The sequence below is a fragment of the Dromaius novaehollandiae genome, chromosome 2 (assembly GCF_036370855.1).
Source record: "Dromaius novaehollandiae isolate bDroNov1 chromosome 2, bDroNov1.hap1, whole genome shotgun sequence".
NCBI classification, from domain to species: domain Eukaryota; kingdom Metazoa; phylum Chordata; class Aves; order Casuariiformes; family Dromaiidae; genus Dromaius; species Dromaius novaehollandiae.
Window position 1 is genome coordinate 101,201,111 of NC_088099.1, and position 11,031 is coordinate 101,212,141.

The window sequence follows — 11,031 nt, forward strand, 5'->3', positions numbered from 1 at the left end:
ACTGGAAGCAATATGTTACTATTTCTCCTCAAAAAAAAAAAAAGATTGTGACTGCGATTTTGTGTTTCCCTGAAAAACTAGCCCCTCCATCAGAACCAACAGACCACAGCTGGAGTACTGGTTCAATACTGAGTCGTAGGGAAATGTGCTGCATAGTGAGCCACTAATACCACGTTCTGCAGTATTTAGGCTTTCCTCGGAGGTCCTCTATCCAAGCTCTGATCAGTCCCACTTCTACTTAACACATGATATATGGCACAATCGGAGCCAAAGGTTGTAAGCTACAGGCACTCATTGGGTGTTTTAGTGTAGAAAGCTTTTAAGTACTGGTGCTGCTACCATCTTCCTAGAAAGAGATGCTGCTCCCGGAAATACAGATGTATTTTCTTAGGAACATCTCACTGTTGCATGAGAGAAAGATTAGCCTACAATGCATGATACCTAGCAACAGTGCGTCCTTAGGTTTGTGCCTGCCATTTCATTTGGATGCTAGTATCCTGTATACGTATCATCCTGAGAAAAGGGAGTTTAATGTGGTGCTTTCACACTCTCTGAGGTTTAGTGTCTCAATGATGAATGGGAGATTTACATGAGCAGCTCTTGTTGATGTTATTGGGAATTAGGAAAGCTTCACAGAACACATTGTATGTGAAATATATCCAATTTAAAAAAGATATAGGTGCACGAACATGTGAGAGAGATTAAAAGAGAAAGTTAACTGAAACTGTTCACACGTAATAATGTAAAAAAAAAAAATCTTTCTCCCCACAACTCCATTAACAAGCGATATGGTTGATTTTAACTATACAAGTCAGAAAATTCTGAGTTTCCATAGAAACTCCAACTCTGTTCCCCTCTGTGCATGTATTTCTACCTTATTTTTACTCGTTCACAGATCATAAATACAGTTGTATAAAATATGTGGTTCTCCAGTAATAGAAATAAAAGTTCTCCACCTGTATTGTCTCGTGATCATGCTTTGGGCCTAACATGCAACTCTGCTTTTACACGTGACCAGGTTCATTCCAACAGAGTTACTATAGAGTGAAGCTGAAATGATGGAGCAGTGAATCTGGCCCCGCCCTTGCATTTATGGTGTCGTGCAATTTACCTCACACTGGGTCACGTTGTCTGCTCATGGTGTCTTGAGAAAGTCACAAAGTGATGAAAACAGGTTTTGGAATAGGAGCTATGTCAATCAGAGATGAAAAATAACCAACTAATTATGGCCTCAAACATAAAGAAGGCAGAGCTGGCTGCTGACGGGGCTGCCAAGGTTGCTCTAAGCAGAGAAGCAGGCCTACTGAGAGCACACAGAGACATGGAAGGGCAGCAGTTTTATGAAGATTGTTGAAGAAAAGCTGATTCCCAGGTGTATTATGAGCCTCTTGTGTTAGCAGTTTATTTACACAAGGAAAGAAAGGGTGAAAGCCGGATTCCCCCAGTGCGTTGCAGGCCTGCAGCAAAGGGCCTTGCACAGGCCTGCAGAGAGAACCACAGAACTCATTTCTGAGCTTCAGTGTCTCTGCTGCACTATCCCCTTCCTGCTGCCGCAGCTCTTTTGCCCGTGTTTCTTACGTTTTGTGTTCCTGGCTGGAGTTCTCCTCTTCTCCGGCTGCGGTGGAAAGAACACATCGCCTGTTTTCCCGTGTTCTTTGGCAGCATGTCATCTACTTTCCATGTTCGGCCCTGTGCAAGTCTCTCCATACAAACACGAATCTGCCAGGTCTCCCCAAAACGTGAGAATATTACCAGTTAGGGGAGTAATGGCATCTTCAGAAGGAAAGCTATTTACAGACTAAGACCAACAATGAGAAATAGCGGTGTGGTCATGTTCTGTCTCCATTCTCCACATTTCTCTGCCTTAGCAGATGGCAGTTGTTCTTCTGAGCATTGCTGAATGGCTGCAGCCCAGAGAGGAAAATTCAAAGTCAAAAGTAAAACTCTTGTTGTGCGAAACTCCTGTGTCACGTGTGAAGGACTTTACCATGTGCAGTAAGTGTGACGTGGTTTGCATTACTCAGTGCTCGCTATGATGAAGCCTATAGATGTATCTGTACTGCTTTTAGCAGCTGCTCTGGAGTTTGGGCTGGGCAGTAAAAGCAAGTGGCTCTACACGTGCACACTGACAGTAGGGGCAGAGCTCACCTGTGAACCAGTCATCACTGTCCTGGTGAGCTGATGGGTTTGCTCTGGGTGAGATGAAATTTTGAAACAAAGTGAGATTTTTAGTTCAAATCTTAAGTGCGAGTCCTGAGCTGTCACAGCAAGGCAGGCTAGCCGTTGTCATCACCTGTGTCCATAAATAGTGTGGAATGGCTCGACTGTAGTAAATGGACACCCTGACTTATCGAGCAATCGCTTCTGCAGCAGTCAAGCCATAAGGCTCAGCCCTGTTTCAGTGAGTGTGCAAGCAAAGGCTCTCACCACGTAGTGGGTTGCATTAGGGCCAGCCCAGAAATATTCACAACCACACCAGAAAGGAAAAGCATCATAAAGACATGTCATGTTATAGGCAGAAGAAATGGCACTACCGCTAAAAGCAGCGTAACCAGGGCAGTGATAGGGGTACAGCACTCGTTTCCACTTTTACATACAAATGCGCTCCAGCACTGCTTCTTTTTCTTTCACTGGTTTATAGTTTATAACCCAGATTCATATGTACTTATTAATTCTTGGGATTTATGTTTTTTCTTTGTGTAGAGGGTGGTTGATTGCTTTTCTGTAGCTGACTGACTTGGAAAGCATGACTGTTTGAAGCTGTTGAAAGTTTTGCAACATTAGAAGACCTGGACCTAGACACAGATCATCCAGCAGAACACGTGGATATGACAGGCTCAGTTTAGCCACAGGACTGGTAACTTTACCTACAAAGGTACACATTCTCAGCACTGTCTTGAGGAAGAGGGGAGAGGTTCTGGAAAGAGCCACACACACACATCTGCACTAACATCACCATCCCATCACGATAAATAATTCCGGGAAGCATGCCTCTCTTCTGGTGGGGTAAGAAAGAGACGTGTCTCCCCAGGTTCAGATCAACAGGCTCAGCATGCGCAATGGGATGCCCTGAACTTCCAAAAGATGTGTGCATTTGTGTAACTGAGAGTCACTGAGTCTTAAGATGGCTGAGCTCAGCTCCCAGCCTGCACCTGGCAGAAGTGTTTTGGGGTTTGTGTTCTAGCTCTTTCGTTAAACACATGTAATAAGCAGTGTCATAACTTGTAATACAGGAATGTACTGGAAAGTAACAATTTTAATGGCTTTCCTCCCTTTTGCTTCCCACCTAGTTAGATGTAACAGTGTTTTTTAAACAAAAAACAAGGAAAGGGGAATTATTAGGAGTTCTGGGTACACTGTACAGCTTGACTCTGTGTGTGGGAATGATATGGAAATTTTAATCTCTACTACTAGTTTGTTGCTGCTCTGGGAGGAAGTAACAACAAAAAAGTGCTGGTAAGTACTTGTTGAAATAATGGCCCCATCAAACCAGATGTTGGCCAGCTGAGCAGTCTTTTTCTATATGTTCATGTTCCCCTTGCTAATATTTGATTTCTTTGCAAAAATTAAAACTCACTTAGTGCCTGCCTACAAACTGGCCAGCTTCCAGATTATTAGGACATTTTAACACTCATATATTTTAAACAAAAGGCTCGAGAGCATTTGTTGTAACTTTTTTAAAAGGATATTTAGGAGAATAAAACAAAAATATCCAATCACGTTGGAGCTGGCTCATGGGCAGAATCCTACAGAGGAAGAAGTGTGTGTTATACCCAGATGTGTCATGTAAATCTATGGCTGTGGGGCCATCGCCTGTGGCATCATGCTCTGAGCTGGAGGTGCTCACTGGATTAGGTGTTAAGACATCATTGAAGACTGCTGACTTGCTACCAGTCTCATTCATTAAGTCTCTTTCAGTGAAGCATGCCAAGTGGTAAACAAGTCATGATAACTTGATTTTTCAGCCATTGCCAGTGAAACCAAATCCTTATGCAGTAGCACAGAGAACATTTTTACAATGAAGACTTCACAAGTCAAAATACACTGTTTCTGTGATGCTGGATTTCCCAGAGGTAAATATTGAATGAGTCATTAAGTTCCTGTACAGCAATATATTCATGTGGATTTAAATATGTTTACAAAGTGAGCCTTTCCCTTTGTCACAATTCTCTCCCTTTATGAGAAGTTCAGAGCCCTTCTCTGACAGCAAAGCTGCTGCATCAGGGAGATGAACTCAGCAAACATGGTGCAGCGTTTCCCACTATCCTCCAGAGGTTTTAGCCTGACTGTGTCACAAAATGTGTCACCAAATAGCAAGGAAAATTCCTCCAAGGAAGTATTATTTCCTTACAGGTATTTTCTGACTGGCATTATTATGGGATCTGGGTTCTGATTCATCACATATATTTACATGAGTGTGGCTTGTCAAAGTCAATGGAGCTACAATAGTTTAACTGTGGTGCATGGCCTCTGGCCTTGGGAGACAATCCTGAGATTTTGGGATCTGATTTTTTCCCAAAGTAGAGCACCCTCTGTTCAAAATACTGTGCCTGGAGACTCTGATAGCTCCACATTTCTGGAAATTAGGCCTCTTGGTGCCTCAAGCAAATCACTGAAACGTCAAGCATTTCTCCTCAGTTCTTCTGAACATTTTGGCGTATGCATTATTGGGCCCAGACCAAAGCCTGCACTGGGAAACTGTGCTAGAAGGGGAGAGAGGCTGTATTCAGATCTCATCTTGGGTCCTACCCAAGCAATGAGCTGATCTAGTCTTTTAAAATGAGAGCGTGTTGAGCTATTCACCAATGAAACGTTCAACCCCTTAACTGCAGTAGACTTCTCGAACGTTTCTATGTGAAAGCAAACTGCCCTTGTATTCTTCATGGCTGGGGACGATGGAGTGATTGCATCGAGTCCTGATGTGATAACCCTCTGCTTCTTAGAGGCTTTGTGTATAAAGTAGCACAGATTTCATACAGCGTGTGCTTTATTTTGAGCAGACTCCACATTATAATGCAGCAGTGTAACAGAACTCCTAGTTGACAAACGCTCTGGTGTAAATGATTTAATTTACTAGCTGAAGCATGAGTCTACGTATTATTGTACTGATCAGTCATTGCATACTAAAATCACTCATCCTTAATGTAATGATTTGGTATCCCTACAGAGAATTTGAGTCATCAGAAAGTCATTAGATACAGTAAAAAATGAAAATTACTATTACACAGCAGTAAACACTATTAACTGTTAGTTAAAACAGCATTTAATTTAGCAATGCAACAGTTTACAATTTTTTGCAGTTTACTTATTTCTCATGTAATTGTGACTACAAAACTAATGATTCCTGTGCCAATAACATGACAGAACTGGGGCGGGGGGGAGGGCCTATGACTATTCAGCTCAAAGTAGAATAACTACTTATTGTTACAACACATCATGTTAACCTTTATCTTAATGGTTCAGCCGTATGAAGTAGAAACTATAACTGACTAAAGAGGAGGAAAGGAAGACCAAGATAGTTTTTTAATCTGTGTAGGCACCAAACTGTTCCTCTGTGGCAGGGATGATATGTTATTTATTCTCCTGTAAGTTTGGAAATAAATGTAAAGGAAAGTAAAATGCAATAAACTTCTGTGTTCTGTTGTGGACTTCAAACTTAGAGGGTATGCTACATGGAGGTCTTTTATGGCTGATTTACATTGCTTCTAAGAAGTAAGATAATATTCTTAGCCAAAGCGGAGGCTCCTGAACACCTTTTGATGTGAACACACATTAAAACTCATCCTCTCACTAGGCCACTGTCATTGCTCTGTCTCATTTACCCTGATGCTTTGTGACCTCTTTCACTGCGCTTCTAGTATTATGAGACAGTTGCCACTTTGCTTTCTTTGAAAAGTACCAGAAAGGTGTGAAAATTAGGAGAGAGCTGCAAATAATGACAGTTTCTGAACAACCCTCTGAACAAACATGTTTTTTGGTGGCAAAGTCGTAAATAATCCCATGTCCATGATCTGAACGTGAAATGAAGAGGTCCGGTGGCCCTGGCACTTCGATTAATCAAACGGGACATTACGAGTGAGGCAGTGGTGGATTTCACTGCTAGCGACAAAGCTTTAACAAGCATTGTTCTGTGTTTACCTGTGAAATACAAGGTTCGTGCAGGTTTAATATCCTCTTGGTGCAGCTGAAATGACTGACGCTTCCACTGTGACTGTGTCCTCTCATGCCGATAGCTAAATGTTATGACATCTCTTTAAACATGGACTACTGTACAGCGAGCGTGACTTGCCTGGACAATGTGCAATGTATGTGAAGTGTGTAATGTTTACCAGGCTTTAACTCCATATTAAGGATAGGTCTAGTATATAGGTGGGGGTGTAAGCATATATTTGCTGAGGGACATATTTGGCCTGGTGTCAGTAGCAGCGGAAAACCTGATGGGTGTTTGCTTAGCAATAAAACACTTTGAAGTATTGGCTCTGTTTTTCACACGTGGATAACTGAGGTACGGTTTATCCAGGAAAACAATATTCATGTTTCTTTAGGTTCTGGCATATTGGTCCTGACGAATCTTGCTCTCGGGGTGTAAGATGTTGCTCCTCTGCTGGGGGGTGGTAGGGCTGGTGAAAGGGATCCCGTGGCTCAGCTGGCCCTCGCTGTTCACAGCCGGCACTTGTAGCTGAAGCTGCTCACCAGAGGGGATTCATATCCATTCAACCAGCAGTTAGCTGGCCTATTTAAGGGAAGGGGAATCTGAACCCAGGTGTGATTTCTAAAGCTAGCTCTGTCAGAACCCTTTAAATCATTTTTTTAAACTAATGTAATTAACCATTTGGTGAATGTGCTTTCCTTTGGTACGCCTTAGTCCATTTCACTTTTTTTTAAGTGGAATTAAAAGGGCATTTGTACTAGCTGATCACAACTTGTATAAAATCACACTTTTAACTGATACAGTTTCCTCTTGCAGACAAGGCCCAAGATAAAGTCCTCTCCTCCCCTCCCTTCCCTTCCCCTCCCTTCCCCTCCCTTCCCTTCCCTTCCCTTTCCTTCCCTTCCCTTCCCTTCCCTTCCCTTCCCTTCCCTTCCCTTCCCTTCCCTTCCCTTCCCTTCCCTTCCCTTCCCTTCCCTTCCCTTCCCTTCCCTTCCCTTCCCTTCTCTTCCCTTCCCTTCCCTTCCTCTCTTTCATTTTCCTTCATCATATGTGAAACTTGCAGCAAACCTCTGAGTAGAAACCGTATCTCCTAAGTCCAAGCTTAATTTAACTGCAAGGCTGTGGTTCCTTTCATGTTGTTTTTCTTTTGTCATACAGTCTTGTATAAATGTCAGGGGCCAGTTTTATTTCTGCCAGTATTTCTACCAATAATCAACACAGGTTGCATAATGGACTCTCTTCTGCTGTCCGGTAATTCGGGTGAAGCTGCTGGAATAACACCAGAGGTTAATCTAATCCATCACTTTGTGAATGCGTGTATATTCTTTGTGGGGTCTGTGTTTGTATAAGCCTGGGAAGTATTGATTAGATATGTAGAGGATCAAATATATGTGCCCAGACTTCACTGATTAGATAGAATTATAAGAATTCTCTCATTTTCATATGTCTGAATGAAGAATCAGCTGGAGGGGCATTTTTTGTTGGTATCATATGAAAGTCTGGTGATACTTTTCAGTTAGCAATAATTACATTACATCTGCTGTGTACATAACAGGAAACTAATTCTTATGAAGCTACAGTACATGAATATAGATTTTGAGTTTTGTATTGTTACATTTACTAACCACATAATTGCATATTTAGTCCTATTACAGTAGATCCTGAAATGTTATGGTGCAGGGTATAATTATATCACTTACTCTTGAAGGAACCCTCAAGATATAATATAAATAATAGGATTGCAGATTCATAGAAATTAGAGATGGGAAAAGAGCCTATTAGGTCATCTGCAACCCAGTGAGAAAAATTATAAGGGCTTGCTTGAGTGTATCTTATCATAGGCATTGCCCTTCTGCTAGAATTCCCCCAGATCTCTCCAGAATTGCTTCTTGCTGGCATGGCAGAGACTGCGAACCAGCGTTTCTGCACTGGTCAATAACGATGCAGATAAACTGGCAAAAGCAAACCATTTTCCATGGGTGGTGGAAAGTCTGCCCAGAAGTCCATACAGCAGTATCTTCTCTTCATCAGAGACATCTAACCTAAGGGCTACATTGGTCACTGGCAAAAGTGGGGACAAAGGCTGTATTATATGCCCTGGGGTACTCTCTATGCAGGACCTACACAGAGGTTTATGCTGGCTACCTTGTTCAGCTTGGTATTTAGATCCTGGTCTCTCCCTCCACTTATTTAATTAGACTAGTAATTATAAAGTGGCCACAAGTATTAACAGCAGCTCATATCTGAAATAGCTATCTCCCTTTCAACCCTTTTTCTTCCATAATGCCGAGAGATATAATGAATGAAAAGAGGGCCAATGTAGGAAATGAACTAATCTAGAAGTTGTTCAGGTCTCTCCTCATTTTGGTACCTCTTTCCATCACTTTATACTCTCTCCTTTCAGGCACAGCTCACTCTGTCCTTTGTTTTCTCACCTCTCTTTACTATTCTTTTTTTTCTTTTTCTCCCTTTACTTTTCTTTCTTAGAGAGGCTGGCTCTTCTTTTTCTTCCCTCCTTCTCCCTTTCCCACCTACAGAAGAGATCAGTCTCAACAAGAGAGTGTGTGGGCAGCACTACCTTCTGAAAATGCTCACCAACAGTGCCTTTAGAAGCAAGTAAAAAGGATATAATTGTAATTGGAGTTTTATAGCTTCAGTCTGCTTCACCTTCATTAGTTCTTACCACAGATATGTGAGGGAGAAAGTATTGCCGTCATCCCTCTGCCTCTTTTCCCAATGTTCCTAGACAGGCATTTGACATCCCATAACATGTTTTTCAGCCTCGTACTATTTTCATTACCTCTGCATTGCTGGTGGGTGCTTTACTTGTGTTCTTTCCTCTCTCCGGTAGGGATGAGTGTGTGCCCCGGAGGGCCTTGTGGCACCTGACCCAGTGGAAAGCAGTCATGTAATGACACAGCACCCCCCAGGTACATCTGCCGAGCTCTATGCCTCGGGGAACTAATCCTTTCCTGGACACGCAGCCAAGAGCTCACCATGGGCCGCGCTTTGGGGCAGCATCCTGCCCTTGCGGCCGCGTCCCTGCCTTCCTCCGCATGCTCGGGCGATGGGAGGCCAGGCCATGCCTCTCCTTCCTCGTCTTTTTTTGGGTCAGAGCCTGACTGGCTATAGATCAGCGGGCCTTCGTTTGCTGCAGGGGATCTCCGCTGGGGATCTGGCCCTTTTTTATTTTATTGTGAACCAGCAGTGCAGCATTCCTGAAGTATGACTGAAATGATGAGGCAATTAATTACAAAGCTGACTTAAATGCGTGCTCAGGTTTAAACAAGTTTACATCACTAACATTCCCCTTGTAATTGTTTTTAAAGCAGCAGAACCTTTTGTAGAGCAAAAAAGTCCAGGCAGACCTGGCTGTATGGACAAGTGTAGTAGGGGCAGGGTAAATCTGGAGTAGCGAGTTAGCTCCCTGTGACAGGGCCGCACAAGGGAAGATTTTGTGTTTTTCAGTTTGACATTAGTGGTTGCACTCTAAACTGGAAAGCCAGTTCTGGGGAGGAGGAGGTCCAGTTTGGTATGACGGCCTGGATGCAGCTCCTAGGAATCCTGACAGAACGATTATCATACCCATAACTGAGAATAACTGCAAAGACACTTTGGGAAGGCTATTGCTTCCTCACGTCTGCAAAGGTGAACAGCCAGATGGCTGTGATCCTCAACTGCTTCATGGAGTCAAAAATCTTGTTACCACCAATAATAGGTGACTACATGCAAACAACAGGGAAACATGCAAGTGCCCCTAACCTGTGGTAGCCACCCACTTTAATATCACTAGCCTTTTCACTACCAAAAAAAAAAAAAAAAAAAGGGCTTGTGTGATAGAGTCGGTTAATAGTAACCTTTTTCAAAGAAGGAGCAGAGGCAAAACATACTTGCCAGATAACAGGCATTGGGAAGTACAGGAGGCATGGGAAAAGACACCTTTTGAATTACTCTGTACTTTTGGAACTAGTATCTTTTGCTGCTAGGCTTTGGCCTTTCTAACCCATGCTGGACAAGGAATGGAGGCTTGTCTTTAATTAGTGCTTCTGTGGAACCTCTACAACCATAAGTCCTTATTAGCCAGTCAAAAATGGTCAGTTCACTGAGAGCTGCATGTCTGTATCAGAGCAGAATTAGGCCCCTTTAAAAGAAAAAAAAGGAAAAATTACTTTTTGTCGACATCTGCCATTAATGGGTTTCAGAGTCAGTGTGGAATAAACAGCATAGTTTCAGATATGCAGCTGTAACAAAGAACAAGCTAGGTCCATGCCATCCATTAAGACGAGAATGCACTGTAATTCTGATTCTAGGCTGTGTTTTTATTTAAACCCTATCCGTAAATGTATCAAATAAACACTAGTGGAAACTCATTTACATTCTAAAATCTATTAATTTAATCATACTCATTATATAACTCAACCAATAAATAGCAAGTAAAGCAAGCAGAGTGAAACAACAAAATGAGCTAACCAATGTAACTTAAATAATGACAAGCACTGCAATCTATAACAAAAAATCACACAAGTTAACACTTTAACAGCACTTGCCATTTCATCCAATAAATATACAATGGGCACCAGTCTATTAAGTTTTTCATACTTGGAGTGACAAAAGTGTGGGAAAAATAAAAACAAGTCCTTACGGGCAATATTCAACCATGCATGGAAAGGCTGGATAAAATCTTCCCTTTTCTTTATCTCCTGTGGGAGGAGGAACAAGAAGAGATACTGGGTAGAGAACATTCATGGAACAGTATGTGTTTTTCCAAGGGACAGAGGGATAGCAGAACCGTGGGGCCAGGGAATGGATCCAGATGGGAGGTATCAGCACCTTGATATGGAGGATGCTGAGCTGTTGTTGTGGTCCATGAGCCTGAAAGA